Source organism: Stenella coeruleoalba, assembly GCF_951394435.1.
Source record: "Stenella coeruleoalba genome assembly, chromosome: 8".
NCBI classification, from domain to species: domain Eukaryota; kingdom Metazoa; phylum Chordata; class Mammalia; order Artiodactyla; family Delphinidae; genus Stenella; species Stenella coeruleoalba.
Window position 1 is genome coordinate 13,400,341 of NC_137154.1, and position 26,167 is coordinate 13,426,507.

Genomic DNA, 26,167 nt, shown 5'->3' on the forward strand with positions numbered 1-26,167 from the left:
GCGATGGGCGGTCCGCCGAGGACCAATAAACAACGAGGACACTGCGGGGTGTGCGGCGGCCCAAGCGGTTTCAAACGGCTTAGAGCAGACCCTCGGTTCTGACCCAGCGGAGGTGAGTGGCCCACCCGCCTAGGCCCTTGAGTTCACGAGTCGCACGCGCGTAGCGGCCCTGAACCCCGGGCGGGGAGCCTCCGCGGACGCGCGCCTCCCTCGCCCCACGAACCCGGCGGGTCTGAGGCGGCGAAGCGGGGCGGAGGCCGTGGGACTCGCGGCTGGGAGGGCGAGGGGCGTGGGCGCTTGTGTGAGGCGGAGGCCGGGGCTGGGATCTGGGTGACCAGAGCGTGCCGCGACGGGGTTCGGGCGGTAGCGTCCTGGGGACGCGTGCGGCGCAGGGCCGTGCCTGGCGGCTCAGGGTGTTTGGGTACTGGGGCGGGGGCCTGCGAGCCGGCCCGGCTACGGCGCCCCTCGCGTAATTGTCAAATGAATGAATGAGTAAGAGCCTCCGAGGGCTGTGGTGGTCGTGAAGGGCCTGGTCGCCTCAGAGCGTGACAAGGACAGTGGTACCGGGGCCTGCCCGCGCACCTGGCTCCCCACCGGCTTGCTGCGATTTAAACGATTCGGATCATACCGCTCCGCCCTTCCGCCTGGTTTTCTCTCTCAGAAGGTGTCAGTAGAGTTAAGGTATCTTTCCAGCTCTGAAGATTTGGGGGACCAATACAATAGCCAGCAGTGTAGGTGAAGCAGGCCTTGCTACTTTAGGGTGAGGGCTTGGTAAACTAGATTCTTGCTTTTTAGCTCTTACCACTCCGGCGGTTGAGATAGCTACCCTGCAATGGTGGTAATTGTCGGGCTGGATTTAAATGCATGCGTTTTGTTTCTGGGAGAGAAAACGGTGAAAGTCGTGTTGCCAGAGTGGCTGCTGTGTGTTAGAAAATATATTCGTGTTGATGAATCTTAACAATGAGTTTTTCATTCAGCATCAATAGAGGATGAAGAGGTTTTTGCAGAACTTGCCCCAAATTTATGCATGGCTCCAGTTTAATTCTTAGGGGAATCAAGGCTTCAAATCGTGGCCCAGAAATGCTCCCTGTCTTATTTTATGCATAATTATAGTAATTGAAAACTCATTTTGAGAGAGGTGAACTCCTCCTATCTCCATTTTTATCACCCTGAAAAGTCCTTCTTTGACCTAAAGAGCTGATAAATTAAGCTAACAATCTTTTGAAACTTTTAAGAAATCATAAAAGATTTGCACTTAAGTGACTGGATAAAATGTAATGTTGTTTTTATAAAATGATATAGAGAAAGGTGAAATCAATATATTTTGCCAGCATAAATTAAACCTAGTTGGTAAACTCATGAGAAAAAAATGTTACACAAGTTTTTAAAGTTTGTTCACTCAGGCAATGGCAAGCAAAGATACTCCTTAACAATATACTATATAACGTGTTACTTTAAAAATTTTAACAGACAGCTTAATTTTAGCAGCAGAGTTTTAACTGCAATAAATTTGAGTACCTTAGTATTTTGAACACTGTCCTAGGTTTTGGGGAGGCAATTAAAAATAATAAACATTTAACAGTGTCTTAGGTTATTGTTAAAAATCTTGATGAGGAACGAAAACTTTTCTTCACATTGGAGCAAAGCCATACTCTTTTATGCTCCTTTGACTTAATAGAGTCTCATTCATTCATTCAACAAATATTGAGATTGATGCCTACCGTGTGTTAAACATTGTTCTAGATTCTGGGAATACACTAGTGAACCAGAAAAAGACAAAGCCCCTGACCTAAGGGAGTTTGACAGTTTTATCTCTCAAACAATTTGCTGTAGCAAATTGTAGTTTCTATATAATCCCTCTGGCTAGCTCTAGTCCTTGAATAAAATAAATGCTCAAATACTTTTACCAGCATTAGTTAACATTTATTGAATATTCACTAGGTGCCACGTTTTATCTTTTTTTATTCTCACAACTTTTTACAGATGAGGAAACTGAGTCTTAGAAAGGTTACGCAGCTTGCTCAAAATCATACAACTGATAGAACCTCAGTTTGAACCCAAGTTAGTGTGTCTTCAGGGCCTTTGCTCGTAACCTCTGGTTGTTCTATGTGAAGTAATGAGATCTGTTAGGGAGAATTCAGGATCATTTTCTGGGTAGAATCTCCCCTCACCCCCTCCTTTTTTAAACTTCTGTCACAGACATAATGAAATATGAACCATAGGCATGGTGGGTTTTAGAGGGAAGGTGGAGCAGTTCAAAATACAGTATTTACCATATGGGAGATGGACAGCTGTGACAGTGGGAGGGGGACTAAGTGGGGGCATAAAATTGAGATCTGGATCTCATTATGATTGATGGATTCCTGGTGATCAATGTTGGAGAGGTTTGAGATTTTTTTTTAATTTTAATTAATTTTAAATGCATATTACCTGTAGAGTTCAGAATATGTTACTTAGCTTTTTTGTCAGGGCAGTTGCCTTGACTGCTTGTTTATCTCAAACACATTAAACTTATTCTTTTTTAAAATTAATTAATTTTATTTATTTTTGGCTGTGTTAGGTCTTCGTTGCTGCGCGTGGGCTTTCTCTATTTGTGGTGAACGGGGGGGCTACTCTTCGTTGCGGTGTGCGGGCTTCTCATGGCGGTGGCTTCTCTCGTTGTGGAGTACCGGCTCTAGGCATGCAGGCTTCAGTAGTTGTGGCACGTGGGCTCAGTAGTTGTGGCTTGCAGGCTCAGTAGTTGTGGTGCACAGGCTTAGTTGCTCCGTAGCATGTGGGATCTTCCCGGAGTAGGGCTCGAAGCTGTGTACCGTGCATTGGCAGGCAGACTCCCAACCACTGCGCCACCAGGGAAGTCCTAAACTTAATTTCGTTTTGGCCTTTGTGTTTGTTCTCTCTGCCTGGGACTTCCCACCTGCTCTACCCCTACCTCAAGCCTGTCTTTGTATATAGGCTTCACTCAGTTTGCAACTCAAAGGTCATCTCCTTAAAGAGGCGTTTTCTAAGCTCCAATTAGAGTAGCCCTCTTGGTCATGTTTACCTCACTTTCTTTTTTTTTCTTTTTTTTTTAAACTTCATAGCGTTTATTGCTATATGATAGGCCATTTATTGTTTGCTTGTATATTGTCTGATTTCCTCACAGAAATGAAAGCAGAGCAGGGGAGCATAGGTTTTCGGGTTTTTTTTTTTTCATCTGTGAGGTTACCTCAATGACTCAAGCAGTGCTTGGGTCAAATAAGGTGGTCAGAAAATATTTGCTGAACAAAGTTGGCCAAAACTGGCATAGTTTTCTCCATGTAATGAAGTGATAAAGACAATATATAACTAACCAGTTGGCTGTGTTACAGTGTCTTTGGATGTGAGCAATATCTTAGCAGATTAATTTGGAAAGTCTTCAACTAAGAATCATGGGAAAACGATAGCTTTTTGTTTGTGTTGACTGGCAGAGAAGGCAGATCTGGCTTCCTCCTCCCACTTTTTTTCCCCCTATTTTTAAAAACTTTCAAATCTGTAGAAGTTTTTAGGGGTACTGGTCAGGTATAGTGGAATGTTCCTGTATTGGAATTTATCTGATGTTTTTCTCATGATTAGACTGGGGTTATGAGTTTTCGGGTGGAAGATCACAGAGAGAATGCCATATTCATCACATCAACATGATTTGTGACTGTTGATATTGATTTGATCATATGGCTGAAGTAGTGTTTGTCAGGTTTCTTTACTCTTTTCATACTGTGCTCTTTGGAAGGAAGTAATTATGTACAGCTCACTTACGGAGAGAGGAGTTGTGCTCCCTGTACTTGGGGTGGAATATCTACATAATTTATTTGAATTTCTTCTGCATGGGACATTTGTCTCTCTCTCTCCCCATTTATTAATTTAATTAGTCAAACATTTATATCAGTATGAACTGAAGGATATATTATACTTTGAGTTATAGTCCAGTACTACTTTATTTTGTTGCTGAAATTGTTACACCTTTATCCATTGAGAGCTCTTTCTGTTGACTCCTGTGCCCCTTTAACATTCCCACATCTGTGTGCGTGTGTGTGTGCGCGTGCTGTTTTTATTTAGTTATATTTGAGCACTTCCCTACTTTCTGGCACTATAAGGTGCTCTAGGCTCATCTTGTATATTTTGTGTCACAGTTCTAGAATTAGCCATTTCTCCAAGAAGCCCTGGCACCTTTTACTGGAGAATGGTAATAAAAACCAAGATCTGGGCAGTAAGTGTTCTCATTGCTACTGGGGTGTCATTTTTTGGGGGCCCTCTCAGCTAACAGAACAAAGAAATATAGATGTATGTGCTAACTGGTGTATATAGACATATCTATAGATATTTCTATATGTCACCATCTGTATCTATGTTAAGTTAAATATGAGTTCTTACTGATATCTCCAAGTCTAATCCATTACCATACAGATCATTCTAGCCTCCTCCCCCTTGTTGATCTGAATTTCCACTTCAACAGTGAGAAACTTGGCTTCCATCATCCATTTACTTAATTGTTCAGTTCCAGTATGCATGTATAGCAATATCTGAATCGTTAATTCACACTCCCATAGGAAACTTTATTAACTAGAAGTACAGTGCTTATATGCAGTTCCTTTTGCCTTTAGTTTTCAGACTCCATTCATTTCTGAAGTTACCTAGGTCAGTTCTTTTTCCCCACCCACTTCAGTGAGGTGGTTTCACACATTTGTAAGATAGTTAGATTCTCTTGTCACAAGTCTGCATTCTTTTATGGGATCCCCAGTCTCCTAAATGACTTTTTTAAATTAGCGTGCATTAAAGTTTACTCTTTATGTTGTAAACTTCTGTAGGTTTTGACATTCATAATGTTATTTATCCACCATTACAGTATCGTAAAGAATAGTTTCACTGCCCTAAAAATCTCCTGTAATTCACCTATTCATTCTTTTCTCCCTTGCCCACCCCCTTGCAACCACTGATCTTTTTACTGTCTCCATAGTTTTTTCCTCTTCCAGAATGTAATATAATTGGATCATACACTATGTACCCTTTTCAGACTGGCTTCTTTCACTTAGGAGTATCTATGTAAGGTTCTTCCATGTCTTTTCTTGGCTTGATAGCTCATTTCTTTTTTATTGCTGAATAAGATTTCATTGTATGGATGTACCACAGTTTGTTTATCCATTCACCTAATTGAAGGATATGTAGGTCATTTCTAGTTTTTGACAATTACGAACAAAGCTGCTATAAACATTTTTGTGTGTGTGGACATAAATTTTTAGTTCTACTGGGTAAATACCTACAAGTGTGATTGCTGGATCATATGGTGAGACAATGTTCAGCTTTGTAAGGAACTGCCAAACTCTCTTCAAAAGTGGCTGTACCATTTTGTATTTCCACCAGCAGTGAATGAGGGTTCTTTTTGCTTCACATCTTGTCAGCATTTAGTTTCATCAGTTTTTTTTGGATTTTAGCCATTCTAGTAGGTGTGAGGTATCCCACTTTTCGTTTTTTTTAAGAGAGATTTCCTGAATCTTTTTCAGAAATCTGACTTTTTTTCAGCTAGGTTATTTAGAAAGCTTCTGAGACTTAGGGTTTTTTTTTTTTTAAGAATTTATTTATTATTTATTTTTGGCTGTGTTGGGTCTTCATTGCTACACGCGGGCTTTCTCTAGTGGCGGCGAGCGGGGGCTCCTCTTCGTTGCAGTGCGCAGGCTTCTCATCGCCGTGGATTCTCTTGTCGCGTAGCACAGGCTCTAGGCACGCGGGCTTTAGTAGTTGTGGCATGCGGGCTCAGTAGTTGTGGCTCATGGGCTCTAGAGTGCTGGCTCAGTAGTTGTGGTGCACGGGCTTAGTTGCTCTGTGGCATGTGAGATCTTCCCAGACCAGGGCTCGAACCCGTGTCCCCTGCATTGGCAGGCAGATTCTTAACCACTGTGCCACCAGGGAAGCCCTCCCACTTTTTTTAAATTTTGTTTTTCAAGACATGACTTTTTTGAAGATAAATAATAGGGGTTTGTTTTTTTTTTGAGAGGAAACTTAAAAAATAACCTTTTTATTTTGTAATAATTTTCAATTTACAGAAAAGTTGCAAAGATATAGAATTCTATATACCTCTCACCCAGTGTCCTCTGTTGTTAACATCTTACATGATACATTTGTCAAAATGAAGAAACCAACATTGATGCATTAGTTTTAACTGAACTCCAGATTTTGTTGGGATAGCTGTAGTTTTCTATTTATATCACCTTTCTGTTTCAGGATCCAGTCCAGGGTAACCTGTTGCCTTTACTTGTCATCCCTCTGAGTCTCCTCTGGTCTTTGACAGTTTCTCAGTCTTTCCTTGTCTTCATGGTCTTGACAATTTTGAGTACTAGTCAGTTATTTTCTGGAATGTTCTTCCTTAGAGTGTGTCTGATTTTTTTTCATTATTAGACAAGGGTTATGTGTTTTTGGAAAGAATGTTACAGAATACTATCATTTCCTATCAGGAAATATGCGATATCCACATGACATCACTGATGATGTTAACCTTGAACACTTGGTTATGGTAGTGTTTGCCAGGTTAAGTAGTAGTACTTTTCCCTTTCTATACTTATTCTTTTTTTTTTTTAAGTTTTGTTGTTGTTGTTTACTTATTTATTTTTGGTCACACCATGCAGCATGCAGGATCTTAGTTCCCCAACCAGGAATCAAACCTGTGCCCCCTTCAGTGGAAGCACAGAGTCTTAACCGCTGGACCACCAGGGAAGTCCCTATGCCTGTTCTTTGGAGGTGAGTGACTGAGTCTAGCCCATCCTCAAAGTGGGTGGGGGGCTTAAATTCTACTTCCTGAAAGGAAGAGTATCTACATAGATTATTTGGAAATTTGTAATGAAGATTTGTCTGTTCTCTCCCATTTATTTTTCTGTTTAACCATTTATCTATATCAGTATGAATATCTGTTTTAAAAACTGATTCTTTGTTATTTATTTTTGCTCAAATTGTTGCAGCTTTCAGGTTGGCTCCTCCTGTGTTCCTTTGACATGCTCCTATCCATTTTTTCTTTTTGAGCATTTCCTTTCTGTACAACAAGATGCTCCAGACCCATCTTATATTTTCCCTGTCCCAGCCCTAGAATCAGCTGTGGTTCCTTTTATGGGACAGTGGTATTTAGAAACCGAGATCTGGATATTAGGTGTGCTTATTGCTAGGGTGTCATTGTTCGTAGGCCCTCTCAGGAAACAGAGGTAGGTATGTATGTATACTAAGTCATTTATATGCATATACATACAGTTGTTTTATATATTTCCATCTGTATTTACATTAAGCTAAACATGAATTCATACAGGTCTCACCAACTTTCAGAGGAAACTTATGTCCCAAACACATGTCCTCTTTGTGGTATGCTTTTTACTGAGGTCTAACTTCTCTCCCAATAACTCTTTTTGTTTAATTTTTAATAAATTTATTTATTTTTGGCTGCGTTGGATCTTTATTGCTGCGTGTGGGCTTTCTCTAGTTGCAGCAAGCAGGGGCTACTCTTCGTTGCGGTGTGTGGGCTTCTCACTGCGGTGGCTTCTCTTGTTGTGGAGCACGGGCTCTAGGCATACGGGCTTCAGTAGTTGTGGCTCGCGGGCTCTAGAGTGCAGATTTAGTAGTTGTGGCACACGGGCTCAGTTGCTCCGCAGCATGTGGGGTCTTCCTGGATCAGGGCTTGAACCCGTGTCCCCTTCACTGGCAGGCGGATTCTTAACCACTGCGCCACCAGTGAAGTCCCCCATAACTCTTTTTAAGTACCACAGAAAACATTGTTTTCCCTTACTTGGTAACAGCAATTGTTTATTCCTAGAATATGATCTTTGTTCAGAGATGCATTCAAAGTAAATTCTGACTCAGTTGGAATGGCCAGACATTTTTGGCATAGATACGATGTCAGATATGCCTTGGTGACCTCCTGTCTCTTCAGACATAATTTTTATTATTTTATGAAGAGATTAGAAACTTAATTCTTTGATATCTTGATTATATTTCTTAGAGGTTATTTTTAAATTTTTTAAAAATAAATTTATTTATTTATTTATTTTTGGCTGCACTGGGTCTTCGTTGCTGCACGCAGGTTTTCTCTAGTTGCGGCAAGCGGGGGCTCCTCCTTGCGGTATGCGGGCTTCTCATTGTGATGGCTTCTCTTGTTGCAGAGCACGGGCTCTAGGTGCATGGGCTTCAGTAGTTGTGACACACGGGCTCAGTAGTTGTGACTTGCGGGCTCTAGAGCTCAGGCTCAATAGTTGTGGCACACAGGCTTAATTGCTCTGTGGCATGTGGGGGTCTTCCCGGACCAGGGATTGAACCCATGTCCCCTGCATTGGCTCACGGGCCCAGCCGCTCCGCGGCATGTGGGATCTTCCCGGACCAGGGCACGAACCCACCTCCCCTGCATCAGCAGGCGGACTCTCAACCACTGCGCCACCAGGGAAGCCCCTGGCAGGCAATTCTTAACCACTGTGCCACCAGGGAAGTCCCTTAGAGGTTATTAATTAAAGCGACTTAAATTCTTTCTATAAAGATGAGAAAAAAGTTGAGTAGTCTCAAGTATTTCTTGAAATAAAATTCATTCATTTAATGCAGTTGTCTTTTTTCTTTTTTCAAGCATAAGGCTTAAAAGTAGTGTTTTATTTATCTGCAAGTTAAATACCAGGCAATAAACCAAAAAAGTATTTTCTGCAGTCTAAATTTTATTGACTTCCTTCAAGTAGATCCTACTCCCTCTTTATGCACAGTTTCACTCTGCTTGGTTTTCTTTCTTTCTCTTTCTTTCTTTCTTTCCCTCTCTCTCTCTGTCTCTTTCTCTCTTTCTTTCTCTTTCCTTCCTTCCTTCTTTCCTTCCTTCTTTCCTTCCTTCCTTTCATTTTTGGCTGCATTGGGTCTTTGTTGCTGTGCGCAGGCTTTCTCTGGTTGCGGCATGTGGAATTCTCATTGCGGTGGCTTCTCTTGTTGCGGAGCACAGGCTCTAGGCTCGCGGGCTTCAGTAGTTGCAGCACGCAGGCTCATTAGTTGTGGCGCATGGGCTTAGTTGCTCCGCAGCACGTGGGATCTTCCCGGACCAGGGCTCAAACCCATGTCCCCTGCATTGGCAGGCGGATTCTTAACCACTGTGCAACCAGGGAAGTCCCCCTGCTTGGGTCTTTAAATCAAGAGCTAAAATTAGGCAGCACTGCTCTAAGCTAAAGTGTTAGTTTGATCACAAAGTTTGAGGAAGGAAAGCTACAGAACGTAAAACATTAAAATTCAAAAAAGCCATATTGGAACCATTTGGTTTTGATGCAAGAGTCCCTCATACCTCTTTGGCAGTACATCTTGAGGGTTTTGCTACATTGATTGCTCAAATGGATTATCCTGAAAAGTTTAAATAATTATCAGTCTACTTTGTTTAAGAAGACTGGGAGGCTTATGTATTTTCTTAGATTTATTTTACATGGAAAAAAGTTACATAAAATAATTGATGTTGGGACTTCCCTGGTGGCGCAGTGGTTTAGAGCCTGCCTGTCGATGCAGGGAACGCAGTTTCGTGCCCCGGTCTGGGAAGATCCCATATGGCGTGGAGCGGCTGGGCCCGTGAGCCATGGCCGCTGAGCCTGCACATCCGGAGCCTGTGCTCCGCAACGGGAGAGGCCACAACAGTGGGAGGCCTGCATATCGCAAAAAATAATAATAATAATAATAATTGGTGTTTCAGGGGTAAACCTCTGATACCTGGCAAACTTGGCTGTCTAGAACATCTCTTTCTCTTAATTTGTTTTGCTGTTTTACTTCTTTTATGTATTTTTTTGCAGTGTCTTTTTTTAAATCATTTCATGTCCTTATTCACTTAAAATATGAAGTCTCTCATTTTTAGATTTTAGGAATTTTTTTCAGTACTCTAATTACACACTTTTCTTCTGGTCCTTTTTCTTATGTGATACATTCCTTTTAAAAAAGAAAGTCTCATGAAAAACGCCTAGTCTAGAACTAGCATGAGTTCTTCATTTGGGAGTAAAGACCAGATCCCATATCAGAAATCTCTGGGCAGTAAGGGAAAACAGTTTTTTTATGCTTTAGAGGACTGCCCACTTATTTTGAGCTATGTTTAATATGGGGGATTCCTCCAAACAAAATACGGACAGTCCCCTTGAGTATTATAAAATGACATTTACTTGTTTAACTAGTAGTAAATTTGCTTTCTATAGGATGAAAAGGAATAGATTGATTATACACCCAATGAAATGGTTTGTTTTAGATCAGAGGAGACTTGCCTTACTTGGTCCCAAGAGCTCTAAGCTAACTTAGGCCTTTCTTGAACCAGAGGACTGAAATGTGGGTTTGGTTAAGTCTGAAGTCTTTCTAAAATCTCTAGATAACTCTGGGATGATGCTTATAAAAATAACACAAGGATAGCCACTGTTTCTTGAGTGCTTGATGTTTCCGTGCCATCTGTTAGTACTACTTCCTTGCATAAAGTCACTGGCTTTGTATGATCTGGCCCTTTTCAGTCTGCCCTTTCTCTCAACTCCTGTTTTGGCCACATGAGTTGCAGTTCTGTTCTTTATCTTGCCTAGCTCTTTCAGGCTTTTCACACACATGCCTGAAACAATCTCTTATTAAATCTAGTCATTATGCCTATGCCTGGCTAATCCATATTAATTTCCTTTAGTTCTCAGCCTAAATATCACTTTCTCAAGGAGACCTTCCCTGACCCTCCAGTCCAGGTTAAGTACCTCTGTTACACCCTCATAGTATTGCCCCTGGGCTACTGTATTTCACTTCCCATACTCAGTAAGTAGATAAGTGCCTAATACAGAATAGTGTCAGATCATGAGATGCTACTCTGTATTAGGTACTTAGCTACATACTAAGTGTACCTGTGGGACAGGGGGATAATATGGGTATTTGTGGGGATTCTTAACAGGTATAAAGCAGAAATCTCATTTTCACTTCAACAGTTCACCATTACAGTTAGTTGAATCACCTTAGGCAAGTTAGTTAACCTCTATGCCTCAGTTTTCTTGTCTGTAAAATGGGGCTAATATCAATCTCAGAGTTATGAGAATTAAATGAGTTAGTATATGTGAAGTGCTTAGAATAGTGCCTGGCACATAATGAATGCTCCAGAAGTGTGTATTAAATAAGGAACCACATGAAGATGGTACTGTTACGACGGATAATGAAACTGAGGCTCAGCTAGTGTGTGACAAAGCAAGCTTTAGAACTCAGATCTAACTCCAGCGCCCAACACGACAATTTAGATTGAATTTAATTTTGACTAGAGTGCTCTGTAATAAGATTTATTACAAGCAACTGTTCTGCCATGACTTTACCAAATGATTCTAAAATTAAAATTTCCCTCTTTTAATGGATTTTATAATCAAAAAATAGGTACTAAAAAAAGTGACAAAAATCTTATAAATTTTTTGAAATCTATTACTTAATAATTTTTCACTTTGAAAGTGGGTTTACTTTAGAATTCCATTAAATATATCATGTTTCCCTTTCACATTTGAAATACGCATTCAACATACAATATTTTATTTATAAACTCAAAGAACACATTTATTGTATATTTAAGACTTCTATGATTTGATGAAATTGTGCTATTTTAGGAATTATGTGTTAGAGGACGAAGCACTCTGCTGGATGCTGGGGTAATAAATAAGATTCAGGGGGCTTCCCTGGTGGTTCAGTGGTGAAGAAGCCTCCTGCCAATGCAGGGGACACGGGTTCGAGCCCTGGTCTGGGAAGATCTCACATGCCATGGAGCAACTAAGCCCATGCGCCACAACTACTGAGCTTGCGCTCTAGAGCCCACGAGCCACAGCTGCTGAGCCCACATGCCACAACTACTGAAGCCCGTGTGCCTAGAGCCCATGCTCCACAATGAAGAGTAGGCCCCTGCTCGCCACAACTAGGGAAAGTCCGTGTGTAGTGACGAAGACAAAATGCAGCCAAAAATAAAAAAATAAATTTATTTAAAAAAAAAAAGATTCACATCTTTCTTTCAAAGGAGATATGGTGTCCAAAAAATGTTAAGGGGAAGAATTGAGGCTTATGGGATGAGTATAGACACATTCATCCTCAAGGTGCCAGGCTGGAATTATAAAGTTTTAGAGCTTTTAAAAGCATTATGATAGAAAATATTGAAACTTGTTGTTTAAAAAAGAAAAAAGAGGGCTTCCCTGGTGGCGCAGTGGTTGAGAGTCCGCCTGCCGATGCAGGGGACACAGGTTCGTGGCTAGGCCCGTGAGCCATGGCCGCTGAGACTGCATGTCCGGAGTCTGTGCCCTGCAACGGGAGAGGCCACAACAGTGAGAGGCCCGCGTACCGCAAAAAAAAAAAAAAGAAAAAAGACATGGCTAGGTATTAAAGTGAGAAGTAAAAATTCTTTAGCTAGTCCCTTTAGCTACTCTTTTAAAGTGGTCATAGTTAAGTTTTCTATGGATCCATCCAGAAAAGTTTTATGTGCTTTCAAACATGTACAATGTTGTATTAGTTTTCTATGACTGCTGAAACAAATGACCACAAATTTGGTGGCTTAAAACAACAGTAATTTATTCTCTCACATTTCTGGAGTCCAGAGCCCAAAATTTAGGGTGAGTAGGAGTTTAGGATTAAAATATACACACTACTGTATATATAAAAGAGATAACCAACAAGGACCTACTGCACAGGGAACTACACTCAGTATCTTGTAATAACCTATAATGGAAAAGAATCTTAAAATACACACATATGTGTGTGTGTGTGTGTGTGTGTATGTATGTATGTATATCTGAATCACTTTGCTGCACGCCTGAAACTACCACAACATTGTAAATCAACAATATTTCAATAAGAATTTTTTAAAAAATTTAGGGTGAGTCTTACTGGAGGCTAATATTGAGGCAAAGCCATACTTCTCCAGAGGCCCTGGGGAAGCACTGCTTCCTTGCCTCTTCAGCTTCTGGCGTCTCTTGGTATCCCTTGGCTTGTGTTGCATCACTCCAGCCTCTTCTGATCTTGCTCTTCTCCATCTTCACATCGCCTTCTTGTCTGTGTGTGTCAGATTTCCCTCTGTTACCCTCTCATAAGGGTACATGTGATTGCATTCAGGCTCACCCAGATAATCCAGGATGATCTCCCCATCTCAATATCCTTAATTTAATCACATCTGCAAAGACCCTTTTTCCACATAAAACATTTAAAGTTTTTAGGGATTACAGCCCAATATCTTTGGGGGTCATTATCAGCCTACCACCAGTGTGTATGACCCTCTTTTTTATTTTTACTAAACACAAAAAAAGGAATTAGACTTCATAGGCTATCTCGAAATTTCTTTTTAAAACTTAATAATAGATTTCTTCCGCATCAGTATTTAAATATCTTCTTTAGTCTTCTTTGTCTTTTTTTTCTTTAAATACCTATAGAGCATTTTATTGAATAGACAAGTATCTCACTTTTTTTTTAATTGCAGCTTAAAAAAAAAGCATGTAACAAAATAATTACCATCATAATCATTTTAAATTAACTACATTCACATTGTGGTGAAACACATCTCAAAACCTTTTTCATCTTGCAAATCTGATACACTGTACCCATTAAACAACTTTCCTTTTCCTCCTTCCCCCAACCCCAAATAACCACCATTCTACTTTCTGTTGCTAATTTAATAGTTTGGATACCTCATGTAAGTGGAATCATATAATATTTGTCTTTTTGTGACTTGCTTATTTCACTTAGCATGATATCCTCAAAGTTTATCCATATTGTAGCGTGTAACCGGATTTCCTTCCTTTTTAAGACTACTATTCCATTGTATGTATTTACCACATTTTGCTTATCCATTCATTCATTTTTCTGTGGACATTTGGGTTACTTCTACTACTTTGAACATGGATGTACAAATCTGAGCCCCAGCTTTCAATTCTTTTGGATATATATATACACACACTCATACATACACTTAGAAGTGGAATTGCTGGATCATATGGTAATATGGTATTCTATTTTTACTTTTTTTGAGGTTACTCCATACTGTTTTTGAGGTTACTCCATACTGTTTTCCATAGCAGTTGCACCATTTTACAATCCCACCAACAGTGTACAAGTGTTGCAGTTTCTCTACATTCTTGCCATCGTTTGTTATTTTCTGTTTTTTTTTTAAATTGGTTTGTTTATTTGATAGTAACCATTCTAATGGGTGTGAGGGATATCTCATTGTGGTTTTGACTTGTGTTTCTCTGATGATTAGTGATGTTGAGCATCTTTTCCTATGATCGTTGGCCATTTGTATATCATCTTTGTAGAAACGTCTATTCAAGTCTTTTGCCCATTTTTAATTGGGTTATTTGGAGTTTTGTTGTTTTGGGAGTTCTTTTTTTTAACATCTTTATTGGAGTATAATTGTTTTACATGTTGTGTTAGTTTCTGCTGTATAACAAAGTGAATCAACTATATGCATACGTATATCCCCATATCCCCTCCCTCTTGTGTCTCCCTCCCACCCTCCTTATCCCACCCCTCTAGGTGGTCGCAAAGCACCGAGCTGATCTCCCTGTGCCATGCAGCTGCTTCCCTCTAGCTATCTATTTTACATTTGGTAGTGTGTATATGTCAGTGCTACGCTCTCACTTTGTCCCAGCTTACCCTTCCCCCTCCCCATGTCCTCAAGTCCGTTCTCTACGTTTGTGTCTTTATTCCTGTCCTGCCCCTAGGTTCATCAGACCATTTTTCTTTTACGATTCTATATATATGTGTTAGCATACGGTATTTGTTTTTCTCTTTCTGACTTAACTTCACTCTGTATGATGGACTCTAGGTCCATCCACCTCACTACAAATAACAATTTCGTTTCTTTTTATGGCTGAGTAATATTCCATTGTATATATGTGCCACGTCTCCCCCCCTCAATTTATTTATTTATTTTTGGCTGTGTTGGGTCTTCGTTTCTGTGTGTGGGCTTTCTCCAGTTGCGGTGAGCGGGGGCCGCTCTTCATCGCAGTGCGCGGGCCAATCTTCATGATGGTGCGCGGGCCTTTCACTGTCAGCCTCTCCCATTGTGGAGCACAGGCTTCAGACGCGGAGGCTCAGTAGTTGTGGCTCACGGGCTTAGTTGCTCCACAGCATGTGGGATCTTCCCAGACCAGGGCTCGAACCCGTGTCCCCTGCATTGGCAGGCAGATTCTTAACCACTGTGCCACCAGGGAAGCCCTGCCACATCTTCTTTATCCATTCATCTGTCGATGGACATTTAGGTTGCTTCCATGTTTTGGCTATTGTAAATAATGCTGCAGTGAACATTGTGGTACATGACTCTTTTTGAATTATGGGTTTCTCAGGGTATTTGCCCAGTAGTGGGTTTGCTGGGTCATATGGTAGTTCTATTTTTAGTTTTTTAAGGAACCTCCATACTGTTCTCTGTAGAGGCTGTATCAATTTACATTCCCACCAACAGTGCGGGAGGGTTCTGTTGTGGGAGTTCTTGATATTCTCTGGATATTAACCCCTTATCAGATAAATGATTTATAAATATTTTCTTCCCTTCTGTAGGTTATCTTTTCACTCTGTTTATTGTGTCCTTTGATACACAAAAGTTTTTAAGTTTGATATAGTCCCCATTGTCCTATTAATTTTTATGTATGGTGTAAGGTAAACGTCCAACTTCATTCTTTTGCATGTAGCTATCCAGTTTTTCCAGTCACCATTTGTTGAAGAGACCATCCTTTCCCCTTTGAATGGTCTTGGCACCCTTGTCATAGATCATTTTACCCTAAACGCAAGGGATTATTTTTGGGTTCTCTATTCTGTTCCATTGGTCTGTTTGTCTTTATGCCACTACCACACTGTTTTGATCATTGTGGCTTTTTAATGTGTTTTGGAATCAAGAAGAGAGCCCTGCAACATTTTTTTTTCAAAAGTGTTCTGACTATTCAGGGTCCTTTGAGATTCCATATGAATTTTAGGATTAATTTTTCTATTTCTACAAAAAAAATGCTGTTGGAATTTTGAGAGAGATTGTGTTGAATCTATAGATTATTTTCTGATATATGGAATCTTAATAATACTAAGTCTTCCAGTCCATGGGTATGGGATGTCTTTTCATTTATTTGTGTCTTCTTTAATTTCTTTCAGCATTGTTCTGTAGTTTTCAGTGTACAAGTCTTTCATCTCCTTGGTTAGATTTATTCCCAAATATTTTGTTCTTTTCAATGCTATTGTAAGTGGAGTTGTTTAAACTAACACAACTTTGTAAATGAACTATACTCCAATAAAAAAATTTTTTAAGTTTATTTTAGTATATGTAAGTTATACCTCAGTAAACCTGACTTAAAAGTTCTTAGATTGGGGAACCTCTTCTCCCTCTGATCCTCAGTTAACACTACTTCTGACAGCTGAGAACACAGGTAACTAGGAGCAGTCGGGGGAGGGGGGGGACGCTGCTATACGTTTTCATTTTAGTTTTAAAAGGAATGTAACAGAAAAGGCAGACAGTATTTGTTGAGCGTTATGTATTTTATTTACCAAATACTTAATGTATAGCAATTAATTCTAGGCACTTTACAAATATAATAAACTTAACTCATTTAATTCTCCTAATAACCCAATAAGGTGAAAAAATTCCTCATTTTACAAATAGAAAACAGAAGCACAGAGAGGTAAGAGTTGTCTAAAACCACACAGCTAATAAACGGCACAACCAGATTTGAACTAAGCATTCTGGCCCCAGAGTCCATGCTCTTAATCTCTAACTTGGCCTCTTTCCTTCACTGAATATGATCTAATAAGGAATTCCAGTTAATGCTTAAAACTTCTTTCCCCCTTGCTCTGGCTATGTGTACAATAAATATTTTTCTTATCTCTGCTTGATTTGTTGCAGGAAAAACATTACAATGAAGAAGGATTTTTTAAAAGCACAAGAAATGCCACCTTTCTAATATATGAATTATCATTTTCCCATGTTTTCTTCCATATATAATATTTGCTAAATCATTTCCTAAACAGTTTCAACTTTGCCCTGTTAAGGAGAATACTTCTATCTGGTAATTTGTTGAATTATGAAGGTTTTACATGTCCAGTTGAGTCTCTTCATGGTATAGTAAAGAAAAGGATACAGTAACCAAAATAAGATGGGCTGTGTTTGGGCTGTGATATTTGGTAAGATATCTAAGTATTACTTAGGAATATTTATATAAAATGTCTTTGCTTTGGGGCAAAAGATATAAATCTGATTGTACTGAGCTGTACAGTAAATGGATTTTTTTCTCTCTAAATTCTTAATTCACTAATAAACACAGCACTGGGTATTATCCATTTGTGTGTGTGCATGCGCACATATACTCACTGCAGTATGCTTATTGAAGTTATCTGGACTCCTGTGTCAAAATAAGTGTTGGTCATACCTTTTGTGTTAATTATTTATTGAGTATTCATTTGGTATCACACAGAAAAAAGATGAGTGAGCTACATTCCAACCCTTGCCCTTGAGGTGCTCACGATCTAATGGGAAGGCTGATCTACAAACTGTTACTCTCAGAGCAGTGTGATAAGCTTGATACAGACAGAATGAAAGAAGGTCTTAATTACTTAATTCAAAAGTATCATTCACAGTTAAATGCACTTTAAAATGAGATTTTTTTGGCAGTTCAAAATCAGACTATTCTAATCTGAATCAGTATCTCTTCATGATAACCTTAGCCTAGAATTTTCTAAGACTTTCAGAATAAGGGTAATCTGGGTCTGCTCCATATTAGAGCAGTCTTTGGGCCTGTTCTTTGGAATCTAAATTTCCTCTTGAACCCCTTTTTGGGATAGAAGATGTTAGGGCACTTGTAAATGGTCTTTAGCTTTACTAAATTGATTCCCATAGAGGTTTGGTGGTGGCTTACAGTTTTAATAAGGTATGTTTATTCATCAAGATTAGATGAAGGTAACACCAGCTTAATAACCACATAAATTTCTTTCCTGACAGTTACAAAGGAGACACAGAATGCATACAAACCTTATAATCTGAGATTGAGGAAAAATTCCTCCTATGAAAAGAAATTTAAAATTCATTAATGACCTGTGGAGACCTCAGAGACCATTACTTAACTCCCTGAGATATTAATCCAGTTTCTCCTACAATTTTTCACAAGAACTCTTCATATTACATTAGATGACTGCACATCACAATTGTATTTGCACGCAAGATTTCTTTATCTACATAGACTTGTAGTGAATTCTTGGCCAATGTTTCAAAGATCACATTTTACTCACAAGAAGGAGAATGTTATTTTTCTATTTTGCCCCCTACTTCCGTCTTCTATCGTTGTCTAGGATTCCTCATGTTGTACAGAAGAGAAAGAAGTCACTGAGAGGGTGAGGTGAAGCAGTGCAGGCTGTCAGAATTCTTTTCTGTGCCTTTGAGTTGCCATTTGAAAAACACTAACCGCTGAAGTTAATGGAAGAAGCCACTTACATAATGGGGGCTATATGTTTACCCTGATGCTTTGACTGTTTCCTGCAGCAACTTTTTTCGCCCCTGGAGGAGGAATTAGGATTGTGATAGTAAGAACAGGTCACCTCCTTTGTTTCTGGAACATTATCTGTGTTGCCACAAAAAAAGAGGTCCCCACCCAGCTGCGGTGGAGTTTCCCTAGCTGGGCCTCCATTCACCTCTTGCCTTGGAAGCCCTCTGGGCTGGAAGGAGCGCCCTGGGTCCTGCAGACCTCTGAGCAAAGGCACGCTGCGGCCCCTTTAAGCCGTCAGTGTGTGCTGGGGCGGGGGCGAGGTGGGGCGGGCACTCTGACAGTGAGCTCTGGGCCCCGCCCCCGAGGAGGCGTTTCTCAGCGGCCTCGGCACCAATGCCACCACCGCCCCCGCCCGTCCGGTATTCCTGCAGATTCTGCCTCGGACCGTAGGGCCCCGACCTCTCCCTGCCTGGGGAGCGTAAGTGTCAAACTGCGGGCTAGGGTCAAGCATCCCGTGCCCATGCCGGAAGTCCTGGTGGACTGTACAGGGGACTTTCCTGGCCTATCAGAGGCTAAGGCGGCGAAAGAGCGTAAACAATGCCGGCTGCAGTGAGCTAAAGCCTGGGGCATCTGCTCTACTTCTGGGTGGTGACAGCGGCCCTAGGGTGCTGGTCTGGATATGCAGTGGTTGAGCGGTGCCCAGAACCTAGCTTTGCCCCAGCCTGGTTCCTACTTGGAGTGAGGCGAGGATTGCTTTTACCCTGTATAATCCAACTAAGCTAGATGGGTGGAGCTGGATCTAGTGCCCTGGGCCTTGGGTCCTTAGCCTGGCATTTGGAGACCTGGGTAGCTTTGGGATGAGTAAGCATTAGATTTTCAGCTACCTTGGTACAATTGAGCAGTAACTCTGAAAGTTGACCTAATTCACAGCCGGGTTTAGCTCTGTGTCTCCCCAGAGGCCTGTGTTACTAGAGTCCCCCTTTTGAAGACACTGACGGTGATCATCTATTAGGGAGAGTCAGTTAACCCTCTTTCCCACTGATACGAATAGCACCGTGTGAAAGAGTCAGCTCTTTACCCCTCTCTGAAGGAACTGGTGGGAGGCCACCATCCCAGGACTAGTACAGTAAGCCCACCCAAGTTTGTTGAGATAACCTACTAGAGGAGCAGTTCGCATTTCTGGCCCCCTGATAATGCAGAATACTACAAGAGGATAACACTTGTCGTTGTTAATGAGAATTACCTGGAGGTAGTGAGATTTTTTTAAATTAGAGGGAAAGGCTTGTCATTTTTGTTACTGGCTACTTAAGTGATGAGATTTTGTCTCGCTTAGCCAAGTAATAAAATTTAAAGTTTTCTGTGACAGTTACATAATTGGTATGCTTCTTTAATCCAGTTGGCCTTCTTAGACATAGATTGAGTAAAGATTTCTGGGCATGTATGTGTATTTTGTCTTATCCTTGTTTTCTAATTATTTCCTTTTTTGAGCAGATTTACATCATTCTTTATTGGTCGTTCAAAGGGTTTGCTTTTTCTTTTTTCTTTTTTTTTTTTTTGCGGTACGCGGGCCTGTCACTGCTGTGGCCTCTCCCGCCGCGGAGCACAGGCTCCGGATGCACAGGCCCAGCGGCCATGGCTCACGGGCCCAGCCTCTCCGCGGCATGCGGGATCCTCCCGGACCGGAGCACGAACCCGTGTTCCCTGCATCGGCAGGCGGACTCTAAACCACTGCGCCACCAGGGAAGCCCAGGGTTTGCTTTTTGAGTGGGCAGAATTTTTCCTCAAACTTCCCTCAGACTCATTCTGTGCTTCTGCAGTAGCATTTCCTTAGCCAGAAGTGAGAGTCCAGGAATGGTAATCAGATCTAGATCTCTTATGTTGTGATAGTGAAGAGCTTTTGAAGGTCAAGAGCTTGAGAATTAGCCATAAAATAGTTTTACTGTCATAGCTTCTTCTTCTTTTAGCTTTAGAAAGCTAAAACAGTATGTTTAGTAGCTGTATAACTATTTTTATAAGATGTCGTGGTACAGGAATTTAAAGTAAAAGGACACTACACATGGACCCTTGAGTGATGGGGAAGAGTGGTGGGTGGACTGAGAGATAGGAGACAAAGGTTCTAGCCCAACTCTAACATTACTGATGACTTAATCTCCCTGTGCCTTACTTTTAGCTGGTTGATGAATGAGAAAATGCATAGATTGCAGGGGTCTATATGTTAATGATAGTACATTATGCACACTTAAATATTGAACACTAAACTGAAATTTATTCTGAGTTCAGAGTTTACTCCAAGTTGTGTCTTTATGTATGTCTTTGGGAACATTTCTTAACCTTTGGTCTAAAAATAAATAATTACATCTAAACCTTCTTCAGCAGTAGTGTGGACTTTATGGTACTTGAGCTCTTTGGAAGACATTTTAGATACAGCCGTGGTATAAAATGATAATATTTCCGTGGAACAGATATATTTTAGCTGACTCCCTTGCCTTTTCCTCTGTTTTAGGCTAGGGTAAAACCTCCTGAGAGTGCCGAATAATTTGAAATTTCTGAGTATTTGTAGTATTGACTAGACTGAACCATAGCAAGCATCATATATAGGTCAAATTAATTTTATTAATGCTTCTCTTTGTTGGCAATTTTATTTACTCTTAAAGCATCAAACCTTGCTATGTAATGAAGACTTGGTTTCATACATCTATGTTTATAGAATGTTGATATGTTTATAAAATCCAGAACCCTCTGTTCATTCCTGGTCCCACATTTCCAGCCACTTGAAGATCATATTTCTCAAGTCTAAAACCAAACTCATCATATTCTTAACCTCTCCTCCACTCCCCCAAAACAAACAACTCAGAACTTTCTTCTGAGATTTTTCTGTCATTAGCACCACTGTTCTCCAAGTCATGTAGACTGGAGCCTCCTACTAGGTCTCCTACATCCTTAGTTGCTAAGGCTTATTGATTCTGCTTCTTTAATGTAATTCCCTTCAGTCTCCTCTGCTCATCCTTTCCATTCCTAGGAGTCTGGCTTCTATTTATCTTTGTCCTCGAGTACTGCAGTAATTTCCTATCAGGACTCTACTTTCTCTCCCTTCCAATTCATTCTGCATAGATTTATCTTTCTAAAGTAATTAGGATCATGTCATTGCCCTGCTTCAGGTCATCAGCATCCTCTGCTGTTTAGCTTAATATTCAAGATTATACATGATTTGACCCTAGTCTGTCTTTCTGGTCTTATACTTAATAAATGGAGCCATTTAGTGTTCCCTAAACATGCTTAGTACTTTTCTACTTCCAAGACTTTGCCTTTCTTGTTTTCTCAGCCTAAAATATCTCTTCTCCACTCCTGGTTTTGTTTTTGTTTTTATTTTTTTAAATCTACCTATCATTTATCACTGAGCTCAGATGTCATCCTTTCTATGAGATTTTTCACTGACCATCCCTTGCTCACTGGCGGTTGATCCTGTCTTTGAACTCCCTTAACCCTTATTTGTCTCTTGCTTAGGGCACTTTCCACATATAATACATTTTGTATTATGGTTATTTGTTTAGACATCTACTTTTACTCCTGTGAACTCCTTGAGTCATGGTTTACCCATAGGGAAATTCATCAAATGAATGCTTTAGGTAAAATTGGAATGGAGTAACTCCTTAGTGTTAGATCCTATTATTTTACACCCAGCCCATTCACATGTAAAATGATCGGCAACTTTAACAAATCACTCTTATCTCCTAAGGACTTCTGTTAGTAAACTTTGTTAGTTTGTTTTTTTAACAGTTTTAATGAGATACATAATTTACGTACCATTCACCCATTTAAAGTGTACAGTTCACTGACTTTCAGTATATTCATAGATTTGTGCAGCCATCACTAACAGTCAATTTTAGAACACTTTCATTACCCCAAAAAGAAACCCCGCACTCCTTAACACCCTTCTAATATCCCCAAACACCCCAGTCATAGGCAACCTCTCATCTACTTTCTGTCTCTATAGATTTGCCTATTCTGGACATTTTATATAAATGGAATTATATAATAAGTGGTCCTTTGCAACTGACTTCTTTCACTTAATATAATGTTTTCAAGGTTCATCCATGTTGCAGCATGTATCAGTACTTCACTTCTTTTGTGTGTGTACACATAACGTAAAATTCACCATCTTAAGCATTTTTAAATATACAACTCAGTGGCATTAAATGCATTTGTAATGTTGTGTAGCTACCACCATCCATCTCCATAATTCTTTTCATCTTGTAGAACTGAAATTTTACACCCATTCAACAGTAACCCGTCATTACCCTTCTCCATCCATCTGCTGGCAACAATCATTCTACCTTCTATCTCTATGATTTTGACTACTCTAAGTACTTGATATAAGTGGAATCATACACTGTTTGTCTCTTTGTGGCTGGCTTAATTTCACTTAACATAACGTCTTCAAGGTTCACTCAGGTTATAGCATGTCCGAATTTCTGTCCTTTTTAAGCTGAATGATATTCTTTTGTATGTGTATACCACATTTTGCTTATCCATTCATCCATCAGTGGTCACTTGCGTTGCTTCCATATTTTAGCTGTTGTGAGTAATGCTGCTATGAACATGGGTGTACAGATATCTCTTCAAGATCCTGCTTTCGATTATTTTGGGCATATACCCAGAAGTGGAATTGCTGGATCATATTGTCATTCTGTTTTAATTTTTTGAGGAACGGCCATACTGTTTTCCACAGTAACTGTACCATTTTACATTGTCACCAACAGTGTACAAGGGTTCCAATTTCTCCATATCCTTGCCAACATTTGTTGTTTCCTGGGTTTTTGATAGTAGCCATCCTAATAGGTGTGAGGTAATACTTGTAGTTTTGATTTGCATTTCCCTAATGTTTGTAATCTTGAGCATCTTTTCATGTGCTTATTGGCCATTTGTCTGTCTTTGGATGAATGTCTAATCAAGTTCTTTGCCCATTTTTTAATCAAGTTGTTTGCTTTTTTTGTTGTTGAGTTTTAGGAATTCTTTATAGTACTTAATTTTTATTACTGAATCATACTCCATTCTGTGGATTTACCACGTTTTATCTATTTATCAGTGGATAGAGGTTTGGGTTGTTTCCACTCTTTGGCTATTATGAATGTTAGTTTGGTTTTAATTTGCTGTGTATATTGAAAACAGCACTACATTTCTCTAAAGAGATCACTCAGGCCTTTTAACTGGTGTGACTTTCATGAAATTGTTGGTTTATTCTACATGTATTCCGTTTTATGAACTCTGAGGGTCCTCTTCATTACTTCCTGAATATGTTCTAAATGTTCCTAAGGCCTTTACTTTCCTTTGTGATAACGGCTAGTTAAAATTTGCAGATAGAGGCAAAGTTTAACTTACAAACAGGTAGCCACTTTAATGACTTTCCCCTACTGTCCCCCCTGCAAATATTCTAGAATTATAGTTATAAATTTAAAACTAGTATGAGCTATAGAAATTATAGTCTACCACCCTTTAGTTTTTTTATTAATCTCAATGAAAGATTTTCCTTTTCAACTGGTAGAGTCAGTATTCAATGGAATAAGGGTTGTGAGGGAGAAGGGTCGGACTAGGTGGATAACCCCAAATTATAATTAAAACTAGTCATTTCTTTCTTACGCAAAGACAGGTTAACAGTGTTCTGAGGCCCAACTGGGTAGTTAGGCTTGATTATTCGGCAGCTGCTGATTAGGGATGATTCCCCCTTACCAACTAACTGTATTTTAAATTTCCCTAAATTACCTAAGTCCTTTGGAGGCAAATAAACTTGTCTTTCATATATACTCTCATTTGCCCTTTATATTTTTATTGAGTTAAGTAATCACCAAAATAATTCTTACTATTTATACTGTAGAGTGTGAATAGATTTCACTATAGATAATGTAGAAGCCATATGTAGGTCAGTTGTAGGAATTTCACCAAACTAGGTATCAAGAAATCTCTTTCAGGGATTTCCCTGGTGGCACAGTGGTTAAGAATCCGTCTGCCAATTCAGGGGCCACGGGTTCGATCCCTGGTCCGGAAAGATCCCACATGCTGCGGAGCAACTAAGCCTGTGCACCACAACTACTGAGCCTGTGCTCTAGAACCCACGAGCCACAAATACTGAGTGTGTGTGCCACAACTACTGAAGCCTGCGTGCCTAGAGCCTGTGCTCCGCAACAAGAGAAGCCACCGCAATGAACCACAGCATAGAGTAGCCCCCGCTCACCGCAAGTAGAGAAAACCCGTGTGCAGCAATGAAGACCCAACACAGCCAAAAATAAATTAAAAAAAAGAAATCTCTTTTAGACCATTCTCCCCTACTTAAGTGACATTGGGCAGGACGCTGAACCTCTTTTTCCCCATATGTAAAAAGAGGATAATGATACTTTATTTATTTATTTGACCCTTTTGAAGATAGAGATTAATAAGACAAAAGGCTTTTGCTCAAGAGAATCTTATAGTTTAGTAAGAGTCACATAACTAAGAATAATATGAAAAAGAAAGAAACTAAACCTGAATGAGATAATATAACAGCATGCTTGCATTTACATTATGAAATACATAGAAAATGAATGATTGTAAAAATACATGTAAAATATAAAGTGCTACTGAAATACAGGATGGATGTTAACCATTATTTTAACTAGGGACTTTGAGATGATTGTAAGCAGTGCCCTAAAGTCTTTTTTTTTTTTTTTTTTTTACAATTCTACATTCACATTTATTTATCTAATACAATGGAAATACAAAGGAGAAAATAAAGTCTCAATAAATAAAGGACAGAGCTAGCTTTTTTAAACCTTTCATATTTTACTCTTAAAACTACTGTTGTCCAACAACATTTATATATCATAGTGTTTCCACATCAAAACTGATGGCAGAGTTACATGTCCTCAGGGAATGCCCTAAAGTTTTTGATCATAGAATTTGAAAGGTTGTAGATCAAGAGATTTTAAGCTGGGTTAGAATTCAGAGACTCTGTAAATTTGTATGGAAAAATAATTACATCTTTATTTGCACTAATCTTATAACTGAAATTTCTTTTTCTTTCTTTCTTTTTTTTTTTTTTTGGTCTGCGTTGGGTCTTTGTTGCTGCGTGCGGGCTTTCTGGTTGCAGAGAGCGGGGGCTACTCTTCATCGCAGCGTGCGGGCTTCTCATTGCAGTGGCTTGCTTGTTGTGGAGCATGGGCTCTAGGTGTGCGAGCTTCAGTAGTCGTGGCACCTGGGCTCAGTAATTGTGGCACACGGGCTTATTTGCTCCACGGCATGTGGGATCTTCCCGGACCAGGGATCGAACCCCGTGTCCCCTGCATTGGCAGGTGGATTCTTAACCACTGTGCCACCAGGGAAGTCCTAACTGAAATTTTGACATTTTCTTCAGTTAATAATGTAGGCAATAAACTACAATAATATTATAAGAACCTATGCCTTTGTCACCAATAGAAATCATTTTCATAATCATGTTATGTAGTATCTAAAAATATTTTTAGGGCTTCCCTGGTGGCGCAGTGGTTGAGAGTCCGCCTGCCGATGCAGGGGACACGGGTTCGTGCCCCAGTCTGGGAAGATCCCACATGCCGTGGAGCGCCTGGGCCCGTGAGCCATGGCCGCTGAGCCTGCGCGTCCGGAGCCTGTGGTCCGCAACGGGAAAGGCCACAACAGTGAGAGGCCCGCGTAAGGTAAAAAAAAAATATATACATATATATATATTTTTTTATTCATAACAAGAGTTACAGTAGTTATTAAATCTGCTGCTG

At 40.1% G+C, this 26,167-nt stretch overlaps 1 protein-coding gene across 3 annotated transcripts in view; it reads left to right on the top strand.

Moving 5' to 3' along the window:
- The window catches only part of CKAP5 (cytoskeleton associated protein 5), a 106,803-nt gene continuing 80,636 nt past the window's right edge, over positions 1-26,167 (top strand). The window contains exon 1 of one of the 3 annotated variants that reach the window (XM_079928414.1): positions 1-112. The gene's annotated coding sequence lies outside the window, so the exon portion shown is untranslated. Of the gene's footprint in view, positions 113-6,222; positions 6,745-18,266; positions 18,886-26,167 lie in introns of those variants that run through there. The other 2 variants (XM_079928415.1, XM_079928416.1) reach the window with 2 other exon arrangements.